Source organism: Dermochelys coriacea, chromosome 1 (assembly GCF_009764565.3).
Source record: "Dermochelys coriacea isolate rDerCor1 chromosome 1, rDerCor1.pri.v4, whole genome shotgun sequence".
Classification (NCBI taxonomy): Eukaryota; Metazoa; Chordata; order Testudines; family Dermochelyidae; genus Dermochelys; species Dermochelys coriacea.
The window spans coordinates 260,855,390-260,872,556 of NC_050068.2; the positions used below are offsets into that span (position 1 = coordinate 260,855,390).

General features: G+C 43.1%; 1 protein-coding gene across 12 annotated transcripts in view; it reads right to left on the reverse strand.

Annotated features, from left to right (window-relative positions):
* The window catches only part of MRTFA (myocardin related transcription factor A), a 177,968-nt gene that overhangs the window by 64,994 nt on the left and 95,807 nt on the right, over window positions 1–17,167 (reverse strand). The gene's annotated exons all lie outside the window — the stretch shown is intronic.

The window sequence follows — 17,167 nt, forward strand, 5'->3', positions numbered from 1 at the left end:
AAAGTTTTACATTGTTTTGCTTTTGAGTGCAGTTACATAAAAAAAAATCTACATTTGTAAGTTGTACTTTCACAATAAAGAGATTGCATTATGGTACTTGTATGAGGTGAACTGAAAAATACTATTTTTTGTTTATTATTTTTACAGTGGAAATATTTGTAATAAAAATAATAATATAAAGTGAGCACTGTACACTTTGTATTCTGTGTTGTAATTGAAATAAATATATTCAAAAATGTAGAAAAAGTCCAAAAAAAGTTAATAAATTTCAACTGGTATTCTATTGTTTAACAGTGCGATTAAAACTGCGATTAATTTTTTTAATCGCGATTACTTTTTTTTTAGTTAGTCTGAGATTAATCGACAGCCCTACTAATTATCTAAAATAAACTATTTATAACTCTATTAATTGAGCTGAAGTTCAATCACGAGTGCTGGAAAGACTATGAATACACACGGGTTCCCTCCTAGATCATGAGCGGTAGAAAGGAACTGGAGAGTCAGTTGGTCTGTGCCACCCCTTATATACTCAGTGCAGAGCACAAGGAGGTGTTGGAAACAGACACGGACCAAAGGACTCTGCTACTGAAGAGTCTTTTAGTCTGAGTGAATACCCAGAGGGACCAGCACTAAGATGAAATTATTTAAATAGCACAAACAACAGTTTAGAACAGGAAGTGAAGAAAAGTTTTGTAGCCAATTGAAACTATATGGAGGAACAGGGTACGCAGAAGGTAATCACCCAAATTGGAATTTGGTCAGGATATTGACATTAAAAGGACACTGTCACATCATTTAGACAAAGAATTGTGCAAGCACATGTTGGGCTGTGGAAGGGGTGTGTGTTGCACGTTAAATTTCCAGAACCTAACGTAAATAGAAACAATTTCATGATTTTGTACAATTTCAATCAAAACAGTTTGGATTTAAAAACTTTCCCTTGCAAGGGTTTATTGGGAAAGATAGCTAGAAAGAGACATTAGCACGAAACAAAAAAAAGTGAAGAAATTAGTCTATTTTTATTGTCAAAGCTAAGAAGAGTGCAAAGTATAAATAGTGAAAAGGAAGTTAGAAGTTTAACATTCAGTTTTAATTACTTACAATGTTAAGTCTTCTCTTAACTACCTTACTCTTGAAAAAAGTAACCTGGGACCTTTAATGACTACAGGTGCTCAATACCACTGACATCGGATCTGCAAGTCAGTAACTCCAACAGCACAGTATCCTCTAACATCATGATGACACGTTAATGCAGTATGTACTCATATGGAAAGCATCACCTAACTCAGCACCTCAATTCATGTAGAATTGTAAGTTTTTCCTGGAAATGTGATAGGGTCAAAGCACTGACCTGATTTGATTCTGATTAATTTGAGAGTTTCTTTAAAAATCACAGTCTAAGGTGATCTGGTATCAGGGCACAAATTGCAGCAATGAGTATTTTGCTAACACATTTTATAAAAGTGAAAAAAGCAGTACCCTCTACATACACCCATCGGACTACACCAAGGACATGTATATGACCAAGTTCATTGTATAACACATGAACACAGTCTCTAACAGCATAAATAATTTTATTTAACTACATTTGTTACTGTTTTTATACTTAAGCCTATTGCTCTAATTAACTGAAACTACTGGAGTTAGCAACTGACTGATAAAAATCAGGGTGCTAAGTGAACAATGATCTGAAAGGTGACGTCAGCTGCATACTCTTACCACTCACTCGCCTGGAATAATTCTAATATTAAGATGACAATTTGCCTTTGAATTTCATATGTATTATACAGTAAGTCACTCTAGTTATGCACTCAATGCCAAAGTCAGCCTTTGGGGGGAGGGATAGCTCGGTGGTTTGAGCATTGGCATGCTAAACCCAGGGGTGTAAGTTCAATCCTTGAGGGGGCCATTTAGGGATCGGGGCAAAAATTGGGGATTGGTCCTGCTTTGAGCAGGGGGTTGGACTAGATGACCTCCTGAGGTCCCTTTCAACCCTGATATTCTATGAATAAATGGATGCAACTCATTCACTTCAATGGATGTTGCTTGCACCCTCTTAATATAGGGCTGAATTTATTCTTTAAAATGCAGATGTAGTCTAAAAAAGTTGCCTTCTTACTCCAGGCATCTGCTCCTTGTGGAGCTTTAAGTTACACCTGTTTATAAACGCTAAATTTTGACTCCTATTAGCCCTGGAGTGCCAAAACTGCTGTAACCGAAGGAGACTGTGATACAGCAGGGCTAGGGAGCAGTGGGAGAGTGGTCTTATTGGGTGCTGGGAAGTGGGCAGACATAAGTCCTAGGCTAATTAAGGCATGGTTCCCTGTAGACTAGGGAAAGTTATTACAGGTTAATTGGAGCACCAGTAGCCAATTAAGGTCCTGAAAAGGAACCTAATAAAAAACTTCTTCTTCAGGCAGACAGGTGAAGCGAGGAAGGAGAGAGGATTGGAGTTTGGAGGTGTGTGGCTGATGAGTTTGGAGGGAGTGGCTGGAAACTCCCTCCCGCAGCGTTAAGGACCAAGGATAACCCTACCCAAGGGGGAAGAAACCCACAAGGGTTGAGAGGTGCTGGGGCTCAGAGTAAGGAGAAAACCCAGACCCCTTCCCTGCTACCCTCCTCTACCACCTTCCTGGGCCAGTAGCGGGACCCTCAGCTCCCCAAGAGCAGGGGAAAGGGATGGCATCCTAGCCCCCCTGCCAAGAAAGGCCTGGGACCCACAATATCAACATTGGCCATTTAGTCAGTCACAGAGACTAATATGATTTTGACTCACGCATCAGCCTAGTCTGGTAAGTTCCAGTTACAGAATCTTTATGGATGGTGAAGACAGCAGGGGCAGAGTTCAACCTTATCCAAAGGTTTTGTTTACATTAAAAAAAAATGCTAAAAAACCATTTTTAAAATGCTTACAACTAGCAGGTGTTGCCCCAATATGAGTAGAGACACTGTGGGCAAAATGATTTTGAAAACAATGCTCACTGTTCGGTTACTGCCTAATACTGAAGTAGTCAATTTAAATTTTTTTTTCCAGTACAAGTTTTTCTCGTAGAGTAGACAGGGCCTCAGATCCCAAGTGAGTTTTCCGTAGCAGGGGTTAGGGGGAAAAAATCATTTGCCATGAAAACTGAACAGTGTGTTTTTTTCAAAGTGACTTTTCTGAGCATAACAGCACTTTAATCCACTAATAGCTGATCCAGGATGCACATTGGCTATGCACCTCAGCTAATTGTGCAGTTAATTGATAAGCATTTAAGGGAAGCAGACTGTAAATGACAACTGAACTGAAGGGATTAAATGGCTGAGTTTTCTATCTGGGGAACGGGGCCTCCATTAATTCATATATCCATGTGGGGAAAGCAGGAAGCAGACTGATCACACTGTCGACACTCAGCATTTGCAGCTTTCCATTGCTATAGTTGTGAACAGTGTCCACATACTCACCCTCCATACACATGTAAACTGAAAAAGAGTGGCCTGTAATGAGCCTGAGCAAAGAACCGGTAACACAGGAGCTCACCTCTCTTTACTATTTGAGACCATCATACATTTCACTACCGCTTTTTTCAGTATGGCAGCAACAGCTGCTGTTAAAATGCAAGTGGTTTCCTCATCTCTTCCTTAGCAACCACACTAAGGCAATATGGCAAAATTTGTTGTGTTAGTCTGTAAAATCATTAGGAGGAGGAACTTTTCATACCAGAGGTGAGTCACCCTTATTTATATTCATGTCATGGGTTTCTCTCATTGCAGAAGTGTTGGGAGAAACTGGATTGTGAGCCGCTTCCCTTTGTCCAGAGAAAAGGCCTACAAAGCAAGAACCCATCAAGAAACAGAACTTAGATCACCAGTGGTTCCTTGTGAATGATAAAAGTTTATTTCTTGCCAGCCAGCACTGTGGAAATCAGCATGTTCAGCCCCAGTGCAAGTGGGAGGACAGGCACTCCTCCCATTACTGCTATGCCACCTCCCACAGCTCTGCTCATCCAACATACATGGAAGATCACTGACACACATGGCCAAACAGGAGAAATACCCAGGGAACCTACAGCCAGGGGAAGCCTCGGTAGCACAGCAGCACTGGAGCAAAGCCACCTGGAAGGAGACATCAGGGTCTTTATGCAAAGAGTCCTCGCCTCCAAGGGATCGATAGAGCTTGGGATTTGAACCACAACCTCATTCCAAACCCTTCCCACCCCCAACCTTGAATACTCTGGAAAAATTCCACAAGCTGCTCCTCAGAGTTCCTTTCCTGGGCTCCTTTACTTGGTTTTTCCATGGCAGGGGACAATCTAGGGCCAGGTTAGAAACCATAAGCCAGCGGTTTTTCAAAAGGGAAAAAAAAAGTTTTTCAGGTTTCTGATTTTTAAAAATGTATTTGAGATCCCCCCCATTCCCCGCCCTATAAAAGGGAAGACCGCTTTTAGCAAAGAGACTGGTTTGGCTGAAGATGCATCCTATAGTCATGTCTACACTACAAACTTCGGTTGACGCAAGTTACGTTGGTGCACAGCCACCTAAGTTAGTATATCATGTGCGTGCGTATATACCTGGCAGCTTGGGTCAGTGTTGCGCACACTCACCAGGGGCATTTGTGTCAATGCAAAATGCAGTGCACCATGGATAGATATCCCAGTGTGCCACACACTGCCATCTGGTGCAACACCTTTTGGGAAATTTTCACAATGTGTTGTGGGTAGAATTGAGTCATGCAGGGATCTCTGAGAGCTAGGGGTCAAGTTCCCAGTGTTCAACTTTCTTCATCCACAGTGCCAACTCAGGTCCCATAATTTGTGTCTCTTATTTAATATCATACAAACTCCGGCAGCACTTTTTGTTGTCACACATCAGAGGGATGGAACCTGCAGAGCTCTGCACTATTCTCATGAAAGTTGCAAATACAGGACATACGATCCTCCTGAATTCGCAGACCTGCAAGGACTACCGCAACATGACAATTTCTTCTAGGACAGTATGCTGAGGGATACAGTGAAAAAACCTGAAGGTAGTTGGTGGTGCTCCTGGAGCAGCTTGGGATGCTGGAGTGCTACCTCCGGGCTCAAGAAATGAGCACTGACTGATGGGATCACATCATAATGCGAGTTTGGGATGATGAGCAGTGCCTGCAGAACTTTCAGATGCAAAAAGCCAGATTCCTGGATGTGCGTGCCTAGCTCACTACAGGCCTTCAGCACAGGGACACCCAGTAAGAGCTGCGTTAACAGTGGAGAAGTGACTAGCGATTGCTACCAGTCAGTGCAAAATCATTTTGGAGTGGGAAAATCCACAGTGGGGGCCGCTGTCATGCAAGTGTGTAGGGCATTTAATCATCTCCAGCTATGCAGGACCGTGACCCTCGGAAATGTGAGTGCTTGCTATTATTTATAATTATGACTGTGTTTTACTGAAGCTTTGAATTATGTGGAACTTGCTGTACATTTATAAATATTGTCTTTTACTGAAGCTAAGTTCTGCAATGCTGTTCATTTATGAATACTGGGTGCTTTGAGTACTGCAATGCATTCTGCAATATGTGTTTTCAAAAATCAGAAATTGAGTGGCAAAAGCAGTGAAGAGAAACAATGTGCAAAAAACAGTCAATGCAATATAAACTTTTAACGTAAATAAACAGAATGGACCTTTAAAATTGGAAAGGTAGCTAACATTTCTGTGCACATATGTAGTCCATTTTGGCTACATATACACCAAGCAGGGCTCTCACAGCTCGGTGGTATGTGAAGCTGTGGTCTTCCTTGCTGTCTGTCCCCTCACATGGAGAGGTGGGGTAAGGATGCGGCCCATGGTGCCATGTGGTGTACTGAGTGGCGTAGAGAGCTGATACCATGGAATTCTCCAAGGACTTAAGTCCAGGATTTTTGGACCTGTAGATCAACCAGGTCTGCAACATTTGAGTTTGCTGCTTGAGAAGATCCATTATGTCCTGATGCATGTCTCTCTCCTTTTCCTGGACCTTTCTGCTGTCTGCCGTGTCAGGCCCCTAGGCTTTTGTTTGCACTCTGTTGCAGCCCTGGCTTGCAGAATCTTGCTGAACATGGCCTCCCATGTTCTCTTCTTTATCCTCCATCAGGATCAGGTATTCTGCGGGTATTTGAGATACCCCTCTAGGCCAAAACAGCAGCAGCTGCTGATAAAAACAGACAAATGTACCACTGGATTTATAATCACAGCGGAAAGGGAAAGAGTTTCAAAACTCCCTTCCCTTATTCCCGTAAAAACATTTAATATGCTTATTGACACTTTGGCTTTGGAGTGCCTCTTCCTAGCACTGCTCTCCTGCCCCAGTCCTGGTGAATATGGTCCACCAGGAACAGGAGGAGGAGAGGGAAGAAGTCATGTCAGATGCATGAAACAATAAAATTTTGGTCCCTATTCCATGGGCCTGAGTATAGGGCAATGGCACTGAACACTGGCACTGTTTTCCACAGGCAGTGGTGATATTAGCGGACATCTCACTCCCACAGGTAACAAAGGCACAGAGCTCAGCTACTACTGGAGTCCAAAAGTCACCTTGGCCCGTAAGTTGCTAGCCTGTTTATTGTAATAGTGTCAACCAAACTCCTCATGGAATGATGTGGGAAAGTGTCCTACTACAGAGGAAGAAATAAGGCTGTCTTCCTCAAAGCCTTCAGGAGAGGATTTCAGTTTTGCTGAGATCTCAGGAAGATTCAAGTGACATCCCCATGTATATAAACAAACTGCTCCAAAAGGGCTTTTCTTCTTTTTCCTACCTAACCCCACAGCGGAATGAAAAATAGATACCAACTCTACCTCCATTTCTTGTTCTGCTACCTCTTCTCTTACAAGTAAAGCAATGAAAAGTCAATACCTGTGTCTGGTTAACTTGGGGCTGGGCTCAGGATCACCGTTTAATTTACACTTTGTAAGGGAAAATGCATGTACACAAGGACCCAAGGACGTCCCTTCCTATTCGTCAAACTTGTCCATGCTCAGCTGGCAGGACAAGTTACAGTGTGATAAGAGTCTTAAACAGATCCTGGCTTAGCACACAGCTGTACACCCTGCCATCCCCTTCACTCCCCACCCATCTCCTCCTCCTCGCTGTTCATAGCATGCATCTCTGGCACTGACTCCTCCAAGGCATCTACAGTGGTTGGTGGGATGCTGGTACGGTCTCCACCAAGTACAGCAGGTCCACATCTCAGCACTAGTTTGATTGGTATGCCTGGCATAGTTTCTTCTTTCATGCAGTACTTATGATGATCACTGTTGTAACCCTTTGCCTGTATTCCCCACGTAATCTTTTTGTAGACTTCCATGCTTCTATGGCTGGTCTGTAGCTGTAAGTGCACAGCCTCTTTTTCCCCACAGGCCCAGGAGATCCAATAACCTCCTGTCTACTGCAGGCAGGAGCACATGTAGTGGAGCTGGCCTGGGCAGCTGCACACAACAAGAGAAAGTTGCTAGGTGTGCTCACTGAGCTGGGCAATCAGGAAGAGGCATTTCAAAGTTACACAGGGTGTTTTTAAGGGGAGAGGGAGGTAGCTTCTGGTCGGACATCCCTGGGCAGTGGTGTTCACAATAACCAGAGTGGTTACTGTCACAGGACATGGGGGATTGTGGGACAGCTGCTGGAGGACTGTTAGGGCCAACACAAGTCCTGTATGGTGTACACTTGCACTACATTGACGGCAACAGGTCGATCATGGCTCACCACCATAGGAGAGGTGGTTTTACTGCACCGCCATAACTGGGCACTTGTGTCAGCCAGAGACAGATTTAAAGTGTAGACACATGCACAAATAGATTGATGCAGTGTGACTTACATAGACCCAACTTTGTAATGTAGACCAGGCCTATGAAAAACAAGGTAACCAGAGCATTTCTTAGCACATATCAGCTCAGATCCTCATCCTCAAAGCAGCAGGTCCAAAACTGTGGTTCATGGAAGCCTGGATGATCACATGCTACTGGCTTTCCTCTTTTCCAGCTGCTTCTACAAGCCTCCAGGCTCTCCGACAGAAGAAACCTGCAAAGCAGTTAGAAACCAAGGAGCCACCAGTCTAGCTACTTCTGCAGTATTTGGCATTTCAAATATACAAGAGGAAGAGGAGGAAGGGAGAAAACAGGAGAGAAACATCTAAGGGCTGGTCTGCACTACGGGGAGAGATCGATCTAAATTAAGCAACTTCAGCTATGTGAATAACGTAGCTGAAGTCGACGTATTTAGATATACTTACTGCGGTGTCTTCACTGCGCTGTGTAGACGGGAGATGCTCGCCCGTCGATTCCCCTTGCGCTTCTCACTGAGGTGGAGTACTAGAGTAGACACTAGAGTGATCGGCGGTCAATTTATCAAGTCTATACTAGACACGATAAAATCAACCCCTGCTGCCCGTCGATCCGGCCAGTAGTGTAGACATGCCCTTAGATAGCAGGAGAGAAGAGGACCAGGTGTCTGGCAACATATAAAGGGGGATGGGGGGGAGACTGGGCAACAAGAAAACGAGGAGAGAAAAATCTACATATGGGAGTACAGACAAAATGAAGAGCAAAAGTAGACAGTATGAGTAACTGTTTTCAGAGGACAAAGCAATTACTATAGACAGCTAAATATACACACGCACTTCCCCAATGCTCCTTTTCCACACAAGCAATTGCTGCGCTTGCTGCAGGGATGCAAATACAAATAGGACGGGAGATGGTCCTTATGATCACAAATATGAGCTGATACATCAGACAACCTCCCTAAAGTATCAGAAATATAGCAAAGCCTATTTTGTTATTCAGGGGATGCTGCTCATTTCTTGATAAAATACCCCTCCTCAAAGTTGCTGCAGTTGTGGCTCTCAAAATATAATGCTTCGGGGTCATCCAAGGTCACTGATGTCTCGTGACAGATAGCTGTATTAGCAGGCAGGAGTCATGAAGTTATGATCTTAAAACATGCCTGACGTTTTATGTGGATGGTTTTGTCCTAAAGAACTCGCTCATTTTTGAGACTGGAAGAGTTCCAAAATTTTTGTTCAGTTGATCCAGAGGGGACCAGTCAGTCAATACCTGGCACACAAAAGGTCCATCCTTAAAGTAAAATTTGGAATAATTAAGACTGATTGATGTGTGCACTATAGTGGAAGTGAAATATAGATACTGGGCAATTATGCTAAGTGCTGTACATACACACACATAAAGAAGGCACTATCTGTCTGACAAGTTTACAACCCAAGTTTCCAATTCCAAAAATAGTTTTGTGTGTCTAATTTTGCATACATGAGTAGTCCCATTGATGTCAGGGGAACTACTCACACGCATAAAGCTAAGCATGTATGCAACTGCTCATGGTATTGGGACCTGTAACAGCAAAACCCAAATGTTGCCCTTGACTAATTTTTTTAAATGCCTAATTTCTGTATATAATTTTTATTCTATTTAACCACAGTTCTTTTCAATGTTGGTTTAAAATTAACCCTAGGAGATTCAGGGTGTGTTTGGTTTAAACACTTGCTTTTTTTTAAATCTACTTCAAATTAATTTAAATTTTTGCTATTTTTGTTATATAGTTAACATTTTCAGTGTTTAAAAATAAATATTAACATTTTCCATTTTCATTTCTATTACTAGCCTTTGCCCTTTAAAATTAAATTTTGCCTTTTAAAAAAATATTTTAACTCTTATGAACCAAAGGGATCTTCCTTGATTGATCCTTGATTGATTGATTGATTGATTTGATCCTTGATTGATCCCATGGTAATCTACTCTATGTATTCTAGTTTTGGTATGGGTAACAATCAACAATTTTAACACTCACTGGGACCGTAACCAGCATTCCCAAATGCAATCCCATAAATTAATCTCATATGCTTTGCAGGATAAGAAACATGGAGACATCTGCAAAAATCCTGTCAATTGAAATACAGTTGCTTTCAAATCACTACACTGATTTGGATTAGAATCCCTATGCCACATGAAATCATATATAATCTCAAAATAGGGGTTAGGTGAAAAGTATGTATGAACTGAATCTGTGGAACCTTACTGATGTTCCGAGTCCACTAAGGTGTCAGGTAAAAAGCTATCTAGAAACAAGGCCTAAGAAAAATGACACAGCAAGGTCACATGACTACAAACAGCCTATTCGTTGATGTCTATATTTCTATTGCTACAAACTTCTTTGAACACAACAGTTTTCATCCTCCTCCAGCTAAAGAAATTGACCTCACACAGCAGAAGGCAACTTCCACTGATAGGCCCCCCACAGCAGCTTGTGTTGCTGTCTGCATTGAGCAATGAGTATCTATATGCCTCCATGAAGAGCCACACAGGGTGGGACTAATGTTACCTTGTACAACCTTTGGAAGAAGAACCTGCAAAGAAATTCCCCAAGACAATCCACGTCAGACGAACGCGTAAGATGGTGAGTTAGAATCATGTGCGACTTAGAGGAAATTGGTTGTAGCAGGTGGTAGAAAAGTTGTAACTGAGTGCTTCTAAGTACAGTAGAACCTCAGAATTATGAACACCTGGGGAATGGAGGCTTTTCATAACTCTGAACAAAACATTGTGGCTGTTCTTTCAAAAGTTTACAACTGAACATTGACTTAATACAGCTTTGAAACTTTACTATGCAGAAGAAAAATACTGCTTTCCCTTTATTTTTTCTTGTTTCTGCTGCTGCCGCCTGATTGCATATTTCCGGTTCCAAATGAGGTGTATGGTTCACCTGTCAGTTCGTAACTCTGGTGTTTAATTGAGGTTTTACTGTATGTGGATACAAGCATAAAATGACAATGTTTAGGGATGAAGAAATCAGCTTTTAGAAATCACATCTCAGTGCCTTTAAATTAGCTGGCTATAGGCTTTCATTTCTAGGTAATGTCTGTTTGATTAGCTGCACTGACCATTGTTTCATAAGATCTCTGACAAAGACAGTTTTGTCCTCCTCTAAACATCCACATATACAGGCAAATTAATGACACAGGGATTCCTCATCTCATTGGCACTTCCGCCTCTGGCTGCCATCCTATAGCCCCGTCCTATCACAGAAGGAAAACTTCAGACTGCATGAAGGGAATTACCCTGCACTGTTCATCCTGGCTGTGAGCTAACTTTCCTCATTGCTTTTCCGGAGGTTGTGGAGCACACGGCCTGCAGCCATCACTTCAGAGGTTTAAAGGTCACTGCTGTTGTGCTGCAGTAGACCACCACCTTTCTTACAGTCTCCCAAAAGCAAATTCCACCACCATTCAGCTTCTGCTCAAGAAAAAGTTCTAAGTTTTTAAATCATGCTCATCACCATGTGACATGATCTGAAGCATGCATCTCTGTCACAGGAGTAATGAGGCTCCCCACACAGAGCAGCAGTAGACAGGATGGATCCCCCAAATTCACCATATACACAACAAGCATATCAACTTCCCTGATGTGTGATGGGTAAAAGTATCCTATTCATCCCATCGTGTTCAACCTGGAATTCTTGAAAAGTCTACTAACTATTACCATGTCCTCCGGTACACACAGTCTATATCCTAGGATGAGCGCTCTCTGTGGCAGGGACTGGTTTGTTTGTTTGTACAGTGCAAAGTACAACAGGGCATTGATCCATAATTAAAAAAACCCAACAACCTGTGATGCCAGAATTTTATTAACATCAGCAAACCAAACTCAGCAATTCACAATGGCCTGCATGACTACAGATCAAGTACAGACAAGGTCCCTGCTCTAAAAAGCTTACAATCTACATAACACAAAAGCGAGGATCAACAAAAGACATCAGCAACAATACACTCACATGGTTACTCAGAGAGGCACAAGAGTTCCATTCACTTGGGAGTTTTGTTTTGTTTTTTAGTTCCATACTGCCCTCAGGCAAGATGGCAAACATAGGTTTAAGAGGGATTTGGATGAGGTGAGGGAGATGGCTTGGCAAATAGGTTTTGGAAGGATGTTGGTGCACAGGAGCAGCACAGGAGGAGACATGGAGACTTGGGAGTGAGAGAAGTGAAGAAAGGAAGCATGAAGCCTGGGATCATTTGTGAAACAGAGGGACACAGTGGGGACACAAGGGGATGCAGAGTTAAAAGGCGACAAGATCAGATACACAGATGGGGCTGGGTAGTATAGGTCCTTGAATGCTGTTTGTAATGGTGATCAAATGGTACAGTAGAAGTGTGTATTTTTAAGCACCCTTCCAGCATCTACTGTGGGCTTTCCAATGACAAACAGCCAAGGAACAGTACTCCGTTTGTAGCCAGACTTTACGAAGTTATACTAATTATTTTGTCCAGAGAGAGATTAGCCCCATGCAAGCATCATATTGGCATTGTAAAGTTAGGGCAAACTTCATGCAGAGAGAGCTGAAACTGGGTCTCCTCCTTTAAAAGGTGGTCAGCCAATCAGCGTCACTCACTTCCCACACAACAGCAGGGTTGTGTAACATAAGACGTTAGGCCAGGAAAAGCTGCTGAATGCATGTGTTAATGAATAGTAGATGTATCGTTGTCAGGTGAGCACATCGGAACTAGTTCATTAATATGTCCATATATGGAATGTGGATGACCCTTCAACTGTGAATAATCTGAGTTCTAATAGTACGACTAGCCAGTAGAGATGCAAACCATAGAGAGAGATCTTTAGACTCAAAGACTAAGATAAGAAGGGACCATCATGATCATCTAGTCCAGGGGTTTGCAAACTTCTTGGCCTGAGGGCCACATTGGAGCTCCCAAACAGCCTGGCCCCCACCCCCTATCCGCCCCTCCCACTTCCTGCCCCCTGACTGCCCCCCTCAGAACCTCCAACCCATCCAACTCCCCCTGCTCCTTGTCCCCTGACCACCCCCTCCTGGGAACCCCCCCAACCGCCCCCCAGGACCCCACCCCCTATCCAATCCCTCCTGTTCCTGTCCCAACTCCTATCCACATCCCAGCCCCAACAGGCCTCCCGGGACTCCCACGCCTATCCAACCGCCCTCTGCTCCCTGTCCCCTGACTGCCCCCTGGGAGTCCTTGCCCCTTATCCAACTCCCCCACCCCATTACCATGCAGCTCAGAGCATCAGGACTAGCAGCCGTGCCGCCCAGCCAGAGCCAGCCATGCAACCGCATTGCCCGGCAGGAGCTCGCAGCCCCTCTGCCCAGATTGCTGGTGGCACAGCGAGCTGAGGCTGCAGAGGGTGGGGGGGAGAGCAGGGCTTCATAAGTTCAGTCTTGAAGCCAGTTAGGTTTTTTGCCCTCACTGCTCCCCTTAGAAGCCTGTTTCAGAATGTCACTCCTCTGACATTAGAAACCTTCATTTAATTTCAAGCCTAAACTTATTGATGGCCACTTTATCTATTTGTCTTTGTGTCAACACTGGCGCTTAACTTAAACTCCTCTCTCTCCCTGTATTTATCCCTCTGATGTATTTAGAGAAACCAACCATATCTCCCCTCAGCCTTCCTTTGGTTAGGCTAAATAAGCCAAGCTGAGTCTCCTCTCCTAAGGTATCAGAGTAGCAGCCAGTAACAGCCATGTTTGTCTGTATCCACAAAAAGAACAGGAGTACTTGTGGCACCTTAGAGACTAACAAATTTATTTGAGCATACGCTTTCGTGGGATACAGCCCATTTTGGGCTGTAGCCCACGAAAGAGTATGCTCAAAAAATTTGTTAGTCTCCAAGGTGCCACAAGTACTCCTGTTCTTTCTCCTAAGGTAGGTTCTCCATTCCTTGAATCATCCTAGTAGCCCTTCTCTGCATCTGTTCCAGTTTGAATTCATCTTTCTTAAACATGGGAGACTAGAATTGAACACAGTATTCCAGATGAGGTCTCACGAGTGCTTTGTATAATGGTTACTAACACTTTCCAGGCTGTACTGGAAATATCTCACCTGTTGCATCCTAGGACTGCATTAGCTTTTTTCATGTTCGAATTACATTGGTGGCTCAGTCATCCTATGATCAATCAATACACCCAGGTCTTTCTCATCCTTTGTCACTTCTAACTGAATCATCCCCAGCTTATAGCAAAAATTCTTGTTATTAGTCTCGAAATGCATGGCCTTATCCTTTGTACTATTAAATTTCATCCCATTCCTATTACTCCAGTTTACAAGGTCATCCAGATCTTCTTGTGTGATATTCCAGTCCTCCTCCATAATGGCAATGCCTCCCAACTTTGTGTCATCCAAAAATGTTATTAGCGTGCTCCCTCTTTTTGTGCCAAGGTCATTAATAAAAATGTTTAAAAAGATTGGTCCCAAGTCCGATCCCTGAGGAACTCCACTGGTAAGCTCCCATCAGCCTGACAGTTCACCTTTCAGTAAGCATTTTGTCCCTGTCCACATTTTGTCCACATCCCTGTCCACATTTTGTCCCTGTCCAATGCAAGAATCCACTCTGGCCACTTCAGTTTAAACTCTTCCACAAACCCTAACTCATGAAAAACATCATCCTTTTGAGTTATTAAACTTGAAGGATTTTATTAAAAAAAAGGTTTGAGGAGATAAATGAAAGACTATCCAGAAAGCTATAATGCCACCAGTTTTCACCTCACCCTTGGAGGAAAGCTATGCCCCAAGAGGGCTCCATCCCCTCTTGTTGTTAACACTTCCTCCCTATACCTTCAAGTCAGTTGACCGTGCGTTAAGTGTTTGGTCCCGTTTTAGACTTCAAAATGGCAGATCAGGGAGCTCACCATTATATTCCCTTGTAAAGGCACCTATTGCATTATATGGACAATAAAACCATGGTTAAGTATGATTGTTAACTTCTGTTTTATGGTTTGTGCAGACAGGCCTGTAGGTTTCTAACAGTTTGATTGGTATGATTTTTATCAGAAAAAAATCCCTGCACACAACAGTCAGAGAAAATGTTACTGTCTTTGCTAGCAACCACCTCATTTAAACACATTTGTAACTAGCACAGTTCTGTTCTTGGTGTGAACAGAGCTATTTTCTACTACAGCTGAGCTAGAGATACTCCCCCACAGGGAATGAATATTGTCTGTCTATCTCATTTTCCATTGGTCTTAGTAAAGAAAGGGGAAACTGGAAGTCTGGTTCATGGTACCCTAACAAGTTAACATGGCATCCACCCACTATCCCCTATCAGAAAGAGGGCATCGGGAACAGAGTCTTTATCCCACAGATTAGTTATGCCTGTTCCACCTCCCATTCTTTATTACAGGTTGGCAGAGAGATTGCTCTTGCCAAGAGAAGTACTGCTTTGACATTTTGAACTGAAATTTATTGGTGTAGCAGATGACAGGATCAGTAATTCAATGCTCAGAGAAAGCTGAATAGATGGAGTTTTCTGAGCAGGTCACTTATTTTTGGCATGTATTTCTTTAACATCGATCAATGACTTAAAACATATGAGAACACCAAATAACTTGGGGTGAAGGAAATGACAGACATCTTACACCACAGTATAAATACAGAGATTAGATTTATGCAAACAAACAGTCTGTGAGCTGGCTTTGAAGACATTATAAGCAGAGACTATTGACCCTCTTTGGCACCTAGCTATGCTGGACAGGGAAACCATGGTAGAATCTTCTAGCAAGAACTGTGCTGAAGCATGTTTCACTAGAAAAGTAGCGTCTCTATGCAGTGCAGGCAGAGCGTCAGAGTATCAAAATGTGTTATATATGAAGAGCTCCAACTTTTCAGCACTTACCAGGCTGTCTGAAGCATCAGGCAGTTAGTTATCTGCAATTTAGAAGTATATATATATATACACACTAAATATATTTTTAGACAGCAAATAAATGCAGAGCCACACAAATGGTTTGCCAGGGATCACTTTCCCAGCCTCTTCAACCCTGGTGAATTTTCTTGATTAAACTGTGAAGGAGATTCAGTTGATAGGTGGGGACATTTCTACTGTAAATTTTACATGGTATCATTACTAATACAAAGGTTGTTTTGATATATACTATCGATGCTTGCACAGAATGCACCACATCCATTCTATTCTGTCATTTTGTATACGTATCTGCTTCCCCTGCCTCTCTCTTACATGTGGGAGCCCTACCATCCTTTCATTTTAGTGTTACTTCCTGCTAAGAGGGTTTCATGCTAGACTTTGAGAGCTCAACTAGATCACAGTTAGTAAACAAGTCTTCCTTCCCTCTCCTCCTCCATTCCTAGTATGAAAATAGCTAGGACTAAAGCAACAGCTGGGAATCATTATACTGACAGGAATAGTTCACTAGACTCCAACGAGAGAGCGAACGTCACATTAAAAAAAACATTAGGGCAACAGGACAGAAAAAGAAGAGAGCCCAGCTTTAAGTCTATGGCCTGGTCTACACCACAATTTTAAGTCGACATAAGACAACTTCCAACGACCTACTTGTGCATATGTCTACATTTAAAATTTGTCTCCCACTTATGTAAGGGCTCCATTAAGCCAACATAACAATACCAGCTCCCTGACAGCACAGATTCATGGTCAATGCAGTGTAGACACTGTTACCTATGTTAACCCTAACAGTCCTCCACCAGCTGTCCCACAATGCCCAACATTGACCACTCTGGTCAAAATCATTAACTCCACTGCCCAGGGTGTACACATACCAAAAGCTTCCTCCCTTCCTTTAAAAACCCTTGCAAATTTTTAAAATGCCCTTTTCTGGTTGCTTGGTGAGCACATCAGTATCTGCTCTTCGTGGCTGTACTCAACTGCCTAGCTGACCATGCTGGATTCATGTTCCAGATGCGTTCCTGCCTGGAGCAGACAGGAGATATTGGAACGCCTAAGCCTATGGGGAGAAGAGGCTGTGCAGGAACAGCTTCGAACCAGCCGTAGAAACATTGACATCTATGAGCAGATTGCTCAGGGGATTCAGGAGAAGGTGTATGACAGGGACCAGCAGCACTGCTATGTGAAAGCCAAGGAACTGCAGCAGGCATACCAGAAGGCCAGGAAGATCAAAAATCAATTCGGTGCCAAGCCGCAGGCAGACACTTTTACAAAGATGCATGCCATACTTGGAGGAGAGCCCACCACCAACACACACCACAGTCAATACCTCTGAGGAGCCTAGGTAACAGGCCTCTGCTGTAAACAGTGAGAATGAGGAGGTGGATGAGGAAGAGGAATATGGGGGACAGGTGACCAGAGCCGTTTTTTGACTCCACCACAGCCTGTCTCTGCAGTCATACACGAGTGATCACCAACACAGGGGGAAGAACCTTGAATAAGTGTG